The sequence below is a fragment of the Dendrobates tinctorius genome, unplaced genomic scaffold, assembly GCF_039654945.1.
Source record: "Dendrobates tinctorius isolate UK_male_01 unplaced genomic scaffold, ASM3965494v1 ptg000035l, whole genome shotgun sequence".
In the NCBI taxonomy this organism is placed as follows: Eukaryota; Metazoa; Chordata; class Amphibia; order Anura; family Dendrobatidae; genus Dendrobates; species Dendrobates tinctorius.
Window position 1 is genome coordinate 71,489,664 of NW_027361703.1, and position 16,959 is coordinate 71,506,622.

Sequence of the window (16,959 nt, forward strand, 5' to 3'; positions counted from 1 at the left end):
TGCCACGGCCGTGGCGTACATAAACCATCAGGGGGGCACGCGCAGCAAGCAAGTAATGTCAGAAGTGGCCAAGATATTCCGCTGGGCAGAACGTTACGTTCCGGCAATATCCGCCGTTCATATTCCAGGGGTGGAAAATTGGGCAGCCGACTTTCTGAGTCGTCAGGGCCTAGCGTCCGGCGACGCTCTGGTGATTCCGTGGTCCCAGTTTCAACTTCCTTACCTATTCCCGCCTCTGGCCTTGATCCCACGAGTGGTCAAAAAGATAAAATCGGAAGGCGTACCAGTGATTCTTGTCGCTCCAGATTGGCCAAGACGGCCTTGGTACGCGGAACTGGTGAACATGCTCGCGGACGTCCCCTGGAGGCTTCCAGACCGTCCAGACCTTCTCTCGCAAGGCCCCCTTTACCACGAGAATTCTCAGTCTCTGAGTTTGACGGCATGGCCGTTGAGGCCGCAATCCTGAAGGAATCACGTCTGTCCAGTCAGGTTATTCAAACTATGATCAGAGCCAGGAAACCAGCCTCTTCCCGCATTTATCATAGGCACTGGAAGGCTTTTTTCCGCTGGTGCGATGATAAAAAGTCTTTCCAATGTCCTTTTCCATTCCATCTATTCTTGGGTTTCTCCAATCTGGTTTAGAAGCGGGTCTGTCCCTCAGTACCCTCAAGGGCCAGGTCTCCGCTCTTTCTGTCCTCTTCCAAAGAGAGTTCGCTTCCTTGCCACAGGTCAGAACCTTTCTCCAAGGGGTCTCCCATGTGGCTCCTCCTCATCATTCGCCGATAGACCCGTGGGATCTCAATCTCGTTCTTAGCGCTCTCCAGAAGGCGCCGTTCGAGCCTATCCAGGACATTCCTTTGTCCCTTCTCTCGTGGAAGGTCACCTTTTTGATTGCCATTACATCCATCAGAAGAGTTTCTGAATTGGCGGCCTTGTCATGTCGTTCCCCTTACCTGATTCTCCATCAGGATAAGGCCGTCCTCAGGCCCGTTCCTTCTTTTCTTCCAAAGGTGGTTTCCTCTTTCCATATCAATGAGGATATCATTCTTCCATCTTTTTGTCCGGCTCCCTCTCATCCGCTTGAGAAGTCTCTCCACAAACTGGACGTAGTTAGAGCACTGCGTGTCTATCTCGCCAGGACCTCTTCCTTTCGTCAGTCTGATTCCTTGCTGGTCATCTCTGAAGGTCGCCAGAAAGGACTTCCGGCATCCAAATCCACGATCGCTCGTTGGATTCGTTCTACCATTCTGGAAGCGTACCGACTTCAGGAAAAACGGCCCCCTCCGGGGGTAAGAGCTCACTCCACCCGGGCTGTGGCGGCTTCGTGGGCTGTTCGTCACCAGGCTTCGGCCATGCAAATTTGCAAGGCTGCAACCTGGTCGTCCTTGCACACCTTTGCAAGGTTCTACAGGGTTCATACCCAGGCCTCGTCTGATGCAGTTGTTGGTAGGAAGGTTCTGCAGGCGGCGGTGGCTCACCGGCCGACCTAAGCCTTTTCCGATTCCTTCGTTCCTTTTTGCTGTTCCCACCCTTGGGACTGCTTTGGAACGTCCCATGGTAATCTGTGTCCCCCAATAAGGCGATAAAGAAAGATGGATTTTTGGTTCTTACCGTAAAATCTCTTTCTTGGAGCCTTCATTGGGGGACACAGCACCCTCCCTCTTTAAGTTGTACCGTGTTGGGTCTTAGAGTCCCTTGTTGGGTTGGTACATATGTTTAGAGTTTTCTCGTTGCTTCTCCTACTGCTTTTTCACCAACTGAGGTGCTCGGTGCCTGTCGGTGGGTGTATAATGCCGGGGAGGAGTTAATTTTCTTGTTTTGCATAGTGTCAGCCTCCTAGCAGCAGCAGCATACACCCATGGTAATCTGTGTCCCCCAATGAAGGCTCCAAGAAAGAGATTTTACGGTAAGAAACAAAAATCCATCTTTTTCTTCCTTGATTTTTTTCAACGGATTACAGATGAAGAAAAGTGGGTCTCCAGCGAGACTCCCGGCATGGCTCCCTCCTCAGTCCCCTATTAAGGGGTGCCCGGTTGAGGTCGAGATGGCTCTTCCCCATGTCGCTCCTTCCCCAGTCCTTCGGGTACTGTGCGAAGTCGAGAACCCCCCCCTCCTTCCCCAGTTCCCTTGGGCTCTGGGTTGAGGTCGAGGATAGGATGAAGCCCCCTGACTGTGACAGCAGCACCCTCCCTAATCCCCCTATGGGGGCATTAGGTTGAGACACCGCAGGTAGGGCCTGTATCAGGCACCATTCGGCCACTTACAAGTCCAGGGATCCCAGCCCAACTGCGGGCTCCTGTTGGGACCGGGGGAGGTGCAGGCAGGCATGGCACTGGTCAGAGACAGGGCTCCCTGCGCCCCTGTCTCTCCGGCAGCACCAGCTGCATAGCGCCTCAAAGGGACCCCCCACAGGGCCCAGGTTGCGCTCATGACCCCACCACTAGCCTACCATTCAATCCGGGGGGGGTCTGGCTTGAATCCGACCCCCATCCCGGACAACCGCGCTGTCCTGGAGCCCTTCTGGGCATGAGGTCTCAAATTTAGGCCGCGGCTTCGGCCTAGCCGAAGTCGCCGCCTTATTCCCGCCCCCCCGGATGACGAAAATGACACTCCGCAGTGTCATAGAAGGGGCGGATCGAGTCAGGAAGGGCGCGCTTTTTACATAGCTCAGCGCGCCCTTTTCAGCATCTCCGCCCCCTTCCTCCTCCACCTCAGAACCCGGTGGCCCTCTTGCTGCACCTGAAGCTGAAGGCAGCACAGCGGTCTCTGGGGGGCACAGGAGTGGGATTTATCGGCGCTGGACCTAGGGGGCGCATCGGTGGGGTAAGATCACAGCTGGGTTCTCTGTACTCAGCTGTGAGTTCATATAACCTATAACGCTCCCCTATTCCTTTTCCTCTGCGTAGATACCCCTGTAGGGCCTCTGCTAATTAGCCTCTAGACACTATGTCGGGCTCAAGGAAAAGGACCAGAAAAGACTGCTTTTATGCAGTCTGTACAGCCTGCAAAGCCACTCTCCCCAGCGGCAGCACGTACCCGCACTGCCAGGACTGTACCCAAAACACTGGGTCAGAACCCCAAGAAGTCCCTACCAACGCTTCTGCGACCGCTACTGCGCCGGAATGGGCGACTCAGATGTCGCAGTCTATGACACAGTCTATAGATAACCTGACCTCCACACTACTGCAGGCTCTGCAGGGTCATGCCTCGGCTATGAACGTTACCCAGCAAAGATCTCAGGGACAGACCGCTTCCGACAGTTTGAGTCGTAAGCGGACCCACAGGTCGCGTTCATCTGCGCCCTCACATCGCACTAGGTCGCCCCCCTCCAGGGAGAGACACAGTGACTCCAGGTCACCAAGACCGTCCCCTGATAGAGAAACACAATTCGGATCTCCACAACGATCCCAGACCACAGAACACGTCCGACCTAGTTCGCCCGCTAGTGAGCTCCTTAGCGATGTGCAAGACTCAGAGGGCATACAGTATGTGACTCTAACTCAGATAATGAAACGGAGAACACTCTGGTTCCTTGTCCCCCTAGCAATACAGCGCTAGTTGAGGATATAATCTCTTCCATCCTTCGGGTACTGGACATTTCTGATCCAACCCCGGAAGCACCAGAACACAAGATTTCCTTCGAGAGTGTTCAGAAACCATCTAAGGTCTTCCCTAATCACCCGGAATTTCAAAAAATACTTTCTAAGCATTTTTCGCAGCCTGAGAAAAAACTCGCCAATCGCAAATACTTGGAAGCAAAGTACCTCTTCCCACAGAAGGACACTAAGGATTGGACAGATCCGCCTGAAGTGGACCCCCCAGTCTCTAGGCTGGCAGCATAAACGCTTCTCTCACTGCCGGACATCTCAACCCTCAAAGACGCAGCAGACAGACAGGTAGAACGCATGGCGCGTTCAATCTTCGAAGCGGCAGGTGCCTCTCTGGCTCCCGCATTTCCTTCGGTTTGGGTAGCCAACGCCATTATGGCCTGGGCTAATTGCTTGCAACAGGGCCTCCAAGCTTCAAATCCTCAGCTGGCGGAAAAGGCGGTGCAAATTGCAGTAGTGGCAGATTACATGGTCCATGCAGCGTTGGATTCTGCAAGAGGGGTAGCGGGAATAGCATCAAACGCCATCACAATCCGGCGTATTCTCTGGCTGAGAGAATGGAAGGCGGATGCGGCCTCAAAAAAGTCCCTGACAAATTTCCCGTACTTCAGTGGACGTCTTTTCGGTGAAAAGCTGGATACAATGATATCCAATGCTACTGGGGGTAAAAGTACTTCTCTCCCTCAACTAAAACCAAAACGCACGTTTAAAAGACGTAATCAATCTCGTTTCCGATCCTTTCGGAATTCTTCAGGCTGGTCCGTCTCGCGCTCAGCAAAAAATCGTAACCGCTCCCCCCGCAGAGACAACACAAGGGCGGCACAGAGGCCGGACAGGAACTGGCAGTCAAAAGCAAGCCGGGCAAAATCCAAAGGAGGAAAAGCTCAGACTTTCCCCTCATCTTGACTCATGCCCTCCGGAAGACACCCCACTTGTGGGCGCACGACTGCTACTCTTTCAGCAGGTCTGGCTTCCTATTACAGAAGACAAGTGGGTCAAGGAAATAGTGTCTTCAGGATACAAGATCGAGTTCACTACCAGCCCACCGCACAGGTTCTTTCTCTCCGTTCCTCCAAAGCCTCCACTCAAAGCTCGAGCCTTCCATCAAGCGGTTTCTTCCTTCCTGCAAGCAGGAGTCATAGTACCGGTTCCAGCAGACGAGCGCTTCCGAGGGTTCTACTCCAATCTGTTCGTGGTGCCCAAGAAGGAGGCAGCGTCCGACCCATACTAGACCTTAAGCAACTCAACAAGTACGTTCGAGTTCGTCACTTTCGCATGGAATCCCTCCGGTCAATCGTTGCGTCCATGGAAAAAGGAGAATTTCTCGCCTCCATAGATATACAGGATGCATACCTGCATATACCGATTGCTCCCGCCCATCAGAGATTTCTCAGATTCGCAATCAACCAAGACCATTACCAGTTTGAGGTCCTCCCGTTTGGTCTCGCCACGGCTCCCAGAACATTTACAAAGGTCATGGCAGCCACCATGGACGTTCTACACTCCAGGGGCATAGTAGTCGTTCCATATCTGGACGACCTTCTCGTCAAAGCCCCCACCTTCAAGGACTGCGAGGTCAACGTCTCAATCACCATCGACACTCTGAGTCGCCTGGGATGGTTAGTCAATTTACAGAAGTCCTCGACTACCCCGAGTCAGTCTCTGGCCTTCCTGGGGATGCTATTCGACACCTCCAGGGGTCTGGTGATCCTCCCCAGGGACAAGGCATTGGCCCTCCGTTTGGGAGTTCGCACTCTCCTCTGCAAGTCCCCCCAATCTCTCCGGTATGCCATGAGAGTACTTGGCAGGATGGCAGCGGCAATAGAGGCGGTACCATTTGCCCAGTTTCACCTCAGACCCCTTCAAATGGCCATCCTCAAGTCCTGGGACAGGAATCCGTTCTCCCTCGACAGGGAGTTCCGGTTAGTATCGAAAACCAGGAGGTCCCTGCACTGGTGGCTCAAGCCAACCTCGCTTGCACGGGGAAAATCCTCTCTCTCCGGTCAATGGAAGGTTTTGACCACCGACGCAAGCCTTACGGGTTGGGGAGCGGTGCATCTACATCACAGAGCGCAAGGCAAGTGGTCACCAATGGAAGCGACCATGCCCATCAACATCCTGGAAATTCGGGCCATCTTCCTGGCATTGAAAGCCTTTCATCACTTGCTAGCAGACTCTCATATCAGAGTACAGTCGGACAATGCCACGGCGGTGGCATACGTGAACCATCAAGGCGGGACCCGCAGCATTCAGGCGATGAACGAAGTAACACGTATCCTACACTGGGCGGAGGATGCGAGGTCGGTACTCTCTGCGGTCCACATTCCGGGTGTGGACAAATGGGAAGCCGACTATCGCAGCAGACAAGGAATGGACTCGGGGGAGTGGTCTCTCCATCCCAAAGTTTTTCGTCAGATCTGCCATTGCTGGGGGACCCCGGACGTGGATCTGATGGCATCCCATCCCAAGGTTCCCAATTTCATGGCCAGGACGCGCGACCCGCGATCGCTAGGAGCAGATGCCCTGGTTCAGGACTGGACCCAATTCCAGCTTCTGTACAATTTTCCACCCCTCCCACTGATCTCCAGAGTCCTGAGGGAGTTCCCACCATCCTGATCGCTCCAGACTGGCCCAGGCGTACATGGTACGCCGACGTCGTGCAACTCACAGCAGACGCTCCCTGGCGTCTCCCCACACGTCCCGATCTTCTGTCACAAGGCCCGTTCTTTTACCAGAACTCAGGGGCTCTCAATTTGACGGCGTGGCCATTGAGACCTGGGTTTTGACCCAAGCAGGTTTTTCGACGGACGTCGTTAAAACCATGATCAGGGCTCGAAAGCCAGCTTCAGCCAGGATTTACTATCGTACCTGGAAGGCTTTCTTCACATGGTGCGAATCTCGAGGACAGGTCCCACTTCCCTACTCTCTTCCAAAGATCCTCGGTTTCCTTCAGTCGGGCCTGGACGCCTGGCTATCCCTGGGCTCGCTTAAGAGCCAAGTGTCAGCGCTTTCAGTGCTCTTTCAGAGGCGTATTGCTAATAAGCCGAAAGTGAGGACTTTTCTCCATGGGGTTTCCCGTTTGGTTCCCCCTACAAACATCCATTGGAGACGTGGGACCTCAACCTGGTCTTGACAGCATTGCAGACACCTCCTTTCGAACCCCTTAAGGAGGTCTCACTCAGCCTTCTGTCACAGAAGGTGGTCTTTCTGGTGGCAATCACCTCGCTACGCAGGGTGTCCGAACTTTCAGCACTTTCCTGCAGACAACCCTTTCTGGTTTTCCATCAGGACAAGTTGGTTCTCCGTACAGTCCCATCCTTCCTTCCGAAGGTTGTGTCCAGCTTCCACCTCAATGAGGAAATCTCACTACCATCTCTTTGCCCGGTTCCTGTTCATAGAGTGGAGAAGGCTCTGCATGCTCTTAACCTGGTCAGGGCATTGCGTATTTACGTGTCTAGGACTGCTCCCTTCCGGATGTCTGATTCACTTTTCCTTCTTCCAGAAGGCGTTCGCAAGGGTCTACCGGCTTCCAAAGCCACCCTTGCTAGGTGGATCAAGTCCACCATACAAGAGGCTTACCGACTTGTCAATTCTCCTCTTCCGGCCGGTATCACGGCACACTCTACGCGGGCGGTAGGAGCCTCTTGGGCCATTCGGCATCAAGCCTCGGCACATCAAGTGTATCACATCAAGTAGGCAGCCACTTGGACTAGCATGCACACATTTACAAAACACTACAGAGTGCATACTCAGTCCTCAGCGGATGCGAGCCTGGGTAGACGGGTCCTGCAGGCAGCAGTACCCCAAATCTAGGGGACTGTCAGCACAATATTCGTCCACTGCTTCCCACCCAGGGACTGCTTTGGGACGTCGCACGGTTCTGTGTCTACCAATTAGGCGACAGAGTAAAGGAGATTTTTGTGTACTCACCGTAAAATCTCTTTCTCTTAGCCTTTAATTGGGGAACACAGCTCCCACCCTGTTGCCCTTACGGGTCGTTGTTAGTTGAGTTCTCATATTGTTCTTTGAGCTCGTACATAGTGGCCTTCTCACAGGCATGGTTATGTTATTTGTGTTACGTTCCTCCTAATGCTTTTGCACAAAACTGGAGAAGGCTGACGCCGTCCAGGGGTGTAGACTGCAGAGGAGGAGCCAAAGTTAATCTTTTTCAGATTATGCATAGTGTCGCCTCCTAGTGGACAGCAGCATAACACCCACGGTTCTGTGTCCCCCAATTAAAGGCTAAGAGAGAGATTTTACGGTGAGTACACAAAAATCTCCTTTTTTGGTGAAGAATCAACAAGTACGACACAAATGTGAAGTTGACCGAAATTTATTGGTTATTTTAAATTTTTGTGGAAAACTGAGAAGTGGGGGCATGCAATATTATTCGGCCCCTTTAACTTAATACTTTGTTGCACCACCTTTTGCTGCGATTACAGCTGCAAGTCACTTGGGGTATGTCTTTATCAGTTTTGTACATCGAGAGAGTGAAATTCTTGCCCATTCTTCCTTGGCAAACAGCTCAAGCTCAGTGAGGTTTGATGGAGATAGTTTGTGAACAGCAGTTTTCAGCTCTTTCCACAGATTCTCGATTGGATGCAGGTCTGTGCTTTGACTTGGCCATTCTAACACCTGGATACGTTTATTTGTGAACCATTCCATTGTAGATTTTGCTTTGTTTGGGATCATTGTCTTGTTGGAAGACAAATCTCCGTACCAGTCTCGGGTCTTTTGCAGACTCCAACAGGTTTTCTTCAAGAATGGTCCTGTATTTGGCTCCATCCATCTTCCCATCAATTTTAACCATCTTCCCTGTCCCTGCTGAAGAAAAGCAGGCCCAAACCATGATGCTGCCACCACCATGTTTGACAGTGGGGATGGTGTGTTCAGGGTGATGAGCTGTGTTGCCTTTACGCCAAACATATCGTTTGGCATTGTTGCCAAAAAGTTCGATTTTGGTTTCATCTGGCCAGAGCACCTTCTTCCACATGTTTGGTGTCTCTCCCAGGTGGCTTGCCAGGTGGCTTGTTGCAAACTTTAAATGACACTTTTTATGGATATCTTTGAGAAATGGCTTTCTTCTTGCCACTCTTCCATAAAAGCCAGATTTGTGCAGTGTACAACTGATTGTTGTCCTATGGACAGACTATCTCACCTCAGCTGTAGATCTCTGCAGTTCATCCAGCGTGATCATTGGTCTCTTGGCTGCATCTCTGATCAGTCTTCTCCTTGTTTGAGATGAAAGTTTAGAGGAACGGCCGGGTCTTGGTAGATTTGCAGTGGCATGATACTCCTTCCATTTCAATGTGATCGCTTGCACAGTGCTCCTTGGGATGTTTAAAGTTTTGGAAATCATTTTGTATCCAAATCTGGCTTTAAACTTCTCCACAACAGTATCATGGACCTGCCTGTTGTGTTCCTTGGTCTTCATGATGCTCTCTGTGCTTTAAACAGAACCCTGAGACTATCACAGAGCAGGTGCATTGATATGGAAGCCCGATTACACCCAGGTGGATTATATTTATCATCATGAGTCATTTAGGACAACATTGGATCATTCCAAGATCCACAATGAACTTCTGGAGTGAGTTTGCTGCACTGAAAGTAAAGGGGCTGAATAATATTGCATGCCCCACTTTACAGCTTTTGAATTTCCACAAAAATTTAAAATAACCAATAAATTTGATTCAACTTCACAATTGTGTTCCACTTGATTCTTCACCAAAAATTTACATTTAGTATTTTTATGTTTGAAGCATATGTGGGAAAAGGTTGAAAAGTTCCAGGGGGCCGAATACTTTCACAAGGCACTGTATATACATTTAGAATCAACAAATATGCTTAGGAAAACAAATCTGGAGGGAATTTAACCCTTGAATAACCCAGCAAAAGATCCAATAACAGTATATGCCGTTGTTAGTGTATAGAAGGCGGTAACGTTAATGCAAACAATTGTCCTACAGCCCGGGACCCATTTCTTAGTTTGTCCCACTCATACATAACAAATTCTCTCACTCGTAGAGGTCAAGAGCAAAATCAATCCCTGTCGAAAGGACCAGGGTATACATTCAGATTAGCCTCAAGGTGAGTTTCAAAACAAAGTTTTCTCTCTCACCCATGACAGCACCACGGAGAGAGGGGATCCGCCCTTCAGGGACCGAAACCTACAGATAAAAAGGGCGGTACCTCTCCTCCGCCTTCAGTTGGGGTTCCTGTCCCTGACGGGGGGACCCACAGTACGGCGTACCTGCGTGTTAAAGAAAGTCCAGATCCGGGGCCGACCTGTCCGGTACACGGTAGCGGGGAGGCCCGTCACGGCAGGTGCGGTGCCCGAAGCCGGAGCTGATGCGGGCTGCCGGGTGTGCGGGGTGGGAGACATCGGAGCCGCCGCTCCAGAGAATGGGGCTCGCGGGGACCCGGTGAAAGTGCGGGCAGCGCCTTGGTACAGAGAGTACCAAGATGGCTGCTGCCCCGGAAGTAGAACCGGCTTCCGGGTCCCTGAAACCGGCGCATGCGCAGGAGCGCTCTCCCCGGCCATCGCGGTGCAGGTGGGAGCGGTGATGTCACGGGGGTGGGAATTTTAAAGATGGTGGATTCAGAACTCCTGGCTGGAAGCGATCCTGAGCAATGGGGGATAGCGACCAGCAACAGGAGCAGCATGCCAGGCAGCAGCTCAAGCAGCAGCACCACCACCGACAAAAGGAACGAAACAGAACAGGGAATGCCTCACTTGCACTAGACCTCTACCTGTATCATGGGAGAAAAAACTTTGAGTCTTGCACAAAAGAAATTCTTTGTCATGAGACTCCGGATTTCGCATCCGACCTAAAGGCCGCAATCAAATCAAAGGTTCAGAGTGCCCTTGTATCCCTTAAGCATAGGGACAAAACGAGGAAGAAAGACACGATAGCAATCTCCCAGTCAGACTCTTCCACGTCAGGAGAAATCACGTCTAGATCCTCGGAATCCAGTTCCTCATTCTCAGACGAGGAAACGGGAGAGTGTCACTGTTTTCCCCTAGAAGACGTAGACAGACTAGTGAAAGCTGTAAGGTCTACCATGGGGGTATTGGACCCTAGGCCTGATAAAACAGTCCAGGACATAATGTTTGGGGGACTAGGCCAGAAAAAACAGAGTATTTCCGCTTAACGAAATTGTTAAGGGCCTAATCAAAAAAGAATGGGGCAAGCCGGACAGGAAAAACACTAAAGTCCCTTCCCTTAAAAGAAAATATCCCTTTGAGGAGGAGGCATCTACGTCTTGGGATAAAGCCCCGAAGCTCGACGTAGCAGTCGCAAAGGCCTCAAAGAAATTCACCCTTCCCTTTGAGGACATGGGCACCCTCAGGATCCCCTAGACAAAAAGGCAGATACCTTTCTAAAAGGGGTATGGGAGTCAGCAGGCGGTAACCTCAGGTCAGCCATAGCGGCGACATGTACTTCAAGAGCGCTAATGGTATGGGTGGACCAACTTGAAAAACAACTGAGCGAAGGAACACCAAGGGATAAGATCTTAGATTCTATCCCAGTAATAAGGGGAGCGGCTGCCTTCTTAGTGGACTCATCGGCCGATTCAGTCCGGCTATCATCCAAAACAGCAGCACTTTCAAACGCAGCCCGAAGAACACTATGGCTTAACAGTTGGCCAGGGGACCTGGAGACCAAAATGATATTGTGTTCAATCCCCTGTGAAGGGAAGATCCTTTTTGGGGAGACGTTAGATGACATCCTCCAGAAAGCAGGGGACAAGAAGAAAGGGTTCCCAAATTTAGGGCCGGCAGCATTTAAAAGGCCCTTTCGGAATAGGAGGTTTTTTCAGAGGAGACCACCGAGGGAACAAAAGTGGGATGACAAAAGAAGAGAGGGTTCTTCTTTGGTAACTCATCCCGAGACAAAAAAGGCCTCTAAGTGACAGTTCGCCCAGGGTGGGGGGAAGGTTAACCCTTTTCCTTCCAGCCTGGAGGAGAATCTCAAACAACCCATGGATAGTAAACCCAATCCAGGGGGGCCTAAGAATAGACTTTCTCTCTCTTCCACCTCAGAAGTATGAAGATGGCTTTAAGGTGCAATGATACACTGCGCTGCTGTAGGTATAATTCAAGGAACTTTATTGGTGCCTACTCGTTTCCTGACCTGTCCCAGCTCACAGGCATGCAATGCAGGAGTTTATATACAATCCAAAGTGGGGGAAAAAAAAAAGGGGGCAGGACAAGTAACTGCCACATCAGCAAGGCAATGGTATGAAACACATTAAAATAATTGTATTTAATAGAATATATTAAAACCGCATATAATAAGAATAATTTTAAACAAAATCATTCCAGAGAAACCTGCTATAACCTTCAGGAAGGCTAAATCCTTAAACACACTGGCACCCAGCAGGCTCACCATTCCATCTCACAAGCAGAACAATTTCTTATCTCCTGGCATCTATAAATGTCATCACTCTAAATGTAGTTGCTGTCACAATATTGCACATCAGACTATCACTTTCTCACATCCCATCACTCAAGAAAAATTCCCCATCAAATACCACCTCACTTGTCATCTATATCATTACATGCACTTGTCCCAAAATCTATGTTGGACGTACCACCCAGGCACTTCATTGTCGGTTAAATTCCCACCGACATAATATTAAAATTGGCTTTCAGAAGCATGGTCTGTCACGTCTCTTTGACCTTATACATGGTCGTGACATCAAGTAGTTGACTATTTACCCCATTGAACAGATACCAGACAATACACCAAACCGAATCCAGACACTTAATAGGAAAGAGGTGTACTGGATTTACAAATTAAAATCTCTGGAACCCTTTGGACTAAATATTGTTTCTGATGTCTTATTAAAAGTCCATTTTTTTTGGAATTTTTTTGTCCTTGCCTCCCATGCATACTGAACCCTCCATTGGGATGTTTAGCCTGACCACCTTTGTTTTATCCTTCCATTCCACACATTGGTTTCACACAGAGAGCTCTCTTTTAACTGTAGTATTCTCTTCAAGCTTCTGACACTTTCTTGAAACTCGTGTTAGCGCCATCTAGGGTCTCTTTATAATACTACAAAACTTTTTTTTACATTTTGATCATGTTTTTATGATTTAATACTTTTAACATTAAAACACCACTGCACTTTATTTCATAATTTTTTTCTTTTCTTTTTTTTTTTTTTTACATTCAGCATCCTTTTTTTTTTTTTTTTTTTATATAAGTGCCCTTAATCTTTTTTTTTTTCTACTATTCTTCTTCCAACAGTTGATCCCGATAGTTTCAATTTTATTCTTTTCAATATATTCGCTATTCAGGGACATTTTTTTTGGATTTACTCTTTATTCTGGAAGAGAATAGATTGATCTTAACATTGAGCCGAAAAATCAGACCCCATTCCTCACTAGTCACCATGGTCATGTGGCTTAAAACACCATACACTCTAAACTTTGGAACTGTGTTCTAGACTCCTTGAGGATTGTTTTAACTACTTTTTTATTGGACCCCGTGATCCCCGTGTCTATTTTGAAAGAAAGACATTTTCTTTTTTATTGTTCTTGAGTATGTATTCTTATTATATGCGGTTTTAATATATTCTATTAAATATAATTATTTTAATGTGTTTTATACCATTGCCTTGCTGATGTGGCAGTAACTTGTCCTGCCCCCTTTTTTTTTTTTTTTTCCCACTTTGGATTGTATATTAACTCCTGCATTGCATGCCTGTATCATGCCCTGATGAAGTGAGCTGGGACAGCTCAGGAAACGCGTAGGCACCAATAAAGTTCCTTGATTCAGGTTCAGGACGGGGTTGATTGATAATATCCTAGAATTTCTACAAAAGGGCCTAGAACAGGGTCTGGCAGTCAACACATTAAAAGTACAAATAGCGGCATTAGGCGCCCTTTATAACCAGGATGTGGCAGGTGACCCTTGAGTAGCACGATTTATTAAGGCCACAACCAGATCTAGGCCAATAGCTAGTCAAAGGTTACCATTATGGGACCTGAACCTTGTACTTTCAACACTGACAGGCCCTCCGTTCAAACCAATTCACTCGGCATTCCTAAAAATCCTCTAATTTAAAACGGTGCTTCTGGTGGCACTAACATCAGCTCGAAGAGTGAGCGATGTTCAAGTCTTATCAGCAGGGCCACCTTTTACAAAAATTCTAGAGGATAGGGTCATCCTAAAACCTGACCCGGCCTATCTACCTGAAGTATCATCACATTTCCACAGGTCCCAAGAAGTAGTCCTCCCTTCCTTCTGCCCAAATCCCAAAAATAAGGGGGAAGAAAAATTCCACACCTTAGATGTAAAGAGGTGCCTAGTACAGTACTTAGAGGCCACCAAAAAATATAGGAAGGCTCTTTGTGTGTTTCCAGAGTCCTCGGAGGGGGCTCAAGGCATCTAAGAGTACCCTGGCAAGGTGGATAAGGGATGCGATTGCCCTGGCATACTCATCCAGTGGAAATACCATCCCGGAAGGGCGATGGCGACCTCATGTGCTGAAAGATCTGAGGTATCGATAGAACAAATCTGTAAGGCGGCCACCACCTTCAACCTTTTTCAGACACTATCGATTAGATCTAGGCTCTACGTCTGACCTGACCTTGGGGAGAATGGTCCTTCAGGCGGTGGTCCCCTCCCTAAGCTACCAATCTCTGTAATTCTCTCCGTGGTGCTGTCATGGGTGAGAGAGAATAGCTTAGTTACTCACCGATAAGGGTGTTTCTCGGAACCCATGACAGCACCCGCTTATTCCCCTCCCCTTCACGAGTGTGGTGAGCACGTTTTTACTGTTAGTAGAGTGTTTCCATTTAGACACGGTGCTTCTTGATAAATAAGCAGTATTGTAATGTTGTATATATATTTCTGTTGTCTAACCTGGAGACCCTCTGATGCTCTGTAACCAACTGAAGGCGGAGGAGAGGTACCACCCTTTTTATCTGTAGGTTTCTGTCCCTGAAGGGCGGATCCCCTCTCTCCGTGGTGCTGTCATGGGTTCTGAGAAACACCGTTATCGGTGAATAACTAAGCTAATCTTATTTATACTTATCTGTAGAACTGGGGTAATGGATTCTGATTCCTGCAGGCGAGCATTATAAAGTGGTCCCAACTCGGCATAACATATGGTCCATAGCCTCGCCGAGTGGCCTCTATGATGAATAGTGTCTCCCAACGCGTTTCATCTTATATTGAATCGTCAGGGGAAATTTACATAATTCTGCTGTATGAAAAGTACTGTGCTTCTTGTCATATCACTTGTCTTAAAATAGATAATGCGCGTCTTACCCCACTGCATGTTTCCGGCCGCCGATACATTCATTTCTGGCTGGTGAACCGCATAGTGCTACATCATGGAATGCTCGCGTCATTGCCTGTATTCGACACGCAGCCAAGCTTACATGGAACGCATGCGTCATGTCGGTAATACAAAATGCCGTACAGCAGCTCTCCCTACATATTAAAATTAAATTTGTCTCAGGAGGCTACATATTGGATAACAAGATAGTATATAACCAAGAGTTTCTATTAAAAAAAAACAAAAAAAAACAAAACTCTAAAGTGCCCTTAAGACTATTGAATTTTTAGAATTCTTGTAATTCTCTTTCACATTTCAAAGATTAAAACCTTTTATTGATGCAATGACAAAGTGACCAAGCATATTCAATATGGTCATATGGTGGAAAAAATATAGGGTATTTAGAGAAGGTATGGGAAAAGATTTATGGTGTATGATAGGGGACATGACAAACTCCTATGGACTTAACAATATATATTAAAGGAAAAGGTAGAAAAGGGTGCACTCTAGCCTATCCCTATTGAGTACCTAACTAAAGTAACTACCTCACATGGAGGTTGGCATCTTAAAACCTGTGCAGTGGTGCCCTCACTCAGCGGCAGCTGTTTCTTATATAGGTGACCATATTAGGGTATGCGGATCCGCAACAGTTTCTGCTGCGGTGTACAGTACCATTAAAATCTATTTAAAGTAAAAAAACGCTGTGCACATGCTGCGGTTTCAGATCCGCAGCATGTCAATTCTTTGTGCAGATTCTGCAGCGGTTTTACACCTGCTCCATTGTACAGGTGTCAAACCACAGGACTTTGACCTGCAGATTTTGCCAAATCCGCAGTACAATCCGCAGCGTGTGCACTTACCCTTAAGTACCTCGTTCTAAAGGAAGGAAGATTAGGTCAATTGTTCGTTCAGTCCCTTGGGATTAATAGTTTAACGAATTATCCACATAGTTTCTCTCTGAAGGATAAGTTTGTCCTAATTACCCCCTCTTTGTGATTGATGAACTTTATCAATTCCCATGAAGTTGATACTTGAGTTTCCATTGTGCATTCTATTGATGTGGTTTGCTACTGGGGTGTCTCTCTTGTTGACAATATCTCTATGGTGCTCACTTAACCTCTTTTTATCCTATTGGCACTGGCTCTTTCTTAGCATGTTTTGCACTTTTCTGATTTTATCTGTATAAATAAAGGTTGTTTTGTTGGAAGGTGAACCTTCGGCCAAGTCTGATGTCCAGAGCACTCTGTAAGGCTAGTTTCACATTAGCGTTTACGGCCGCGGCTAAGCCCCGCCCAAGCCCCGCCCGCGCCTCCGCCTATGGGCGCATGATGCTGCATGCGTCCCCTATCTTTAGCACTGGGGACGCAGCCCGAGCGCGGGTATGCGTTTGGCGGCGCATGTGCCCTTTTGACGGTGCGCCGACCAGCGCCAAACGCAACCTGTTGCAATTTGCGGTCGGTGCAGCGTCAAAAGGACGCATGCGCCACCAAACACATACCTGCGCACGGCCTGCGTCCCCAGTGCTAAAGATAGGGGACGCATGCAGAGTCATGCGCCCGTAGGCGGAGCTACCGGCGGAGGCGGGGCTTAGCGGCAGCCGTGCGCAGGTCGTCGCTGCGGCCTTAGGCTAGTTTCACATTTGCGTTTAAGAGGTTTTCATCCAGGATATCTCTGTACTTGGCCGCATTCGTGTTTGCTTCAATTTCAACCAGACGTCCTGTTCCTGCAGCTGAAAAACACCCCCATAGCATGACCGTCCCAGCACCATGTTTCACTGTTGGGATTGTATTGGGGAGGTGATGAGCAGTGCCTGGTTTTCTCGACACATACTGCTTAGAATTATCACCAAAAAGTTCTATCTTATTTCTCATAGTCTGGGGGTCCTTCATGTGTTTTTTTTTGCAAACTCTATGCGGACTTTCATATGTCTGGCACTGAGTTGAGGCTTCCATGGGCCACTCTGCCATAAAAGCCTGACTGGTTGAGGGCTGCAGTGATAGTTGACTTTGTGGAACTTTCTCCCATCTGCATCTGTGGAGCTCAGCCACAGTGATCT

General features: G+C 48.6%; 1 protein-coding gene across 1 annotated transcript in view; it reads left to right on the forward strand.

Moving 5' to 3' along the window:
* DNAJC2 (DnaJ heat shock protein family (Hsp40) member C2) overlaps window positions 1–16,959 on the forward strand; it is an 89,338-nt gene that overhangs the window by 70,921 nt on the left and 1,458 nt on the right. The gene's annotated exons all lie outside the window — the stretch shown is intronic.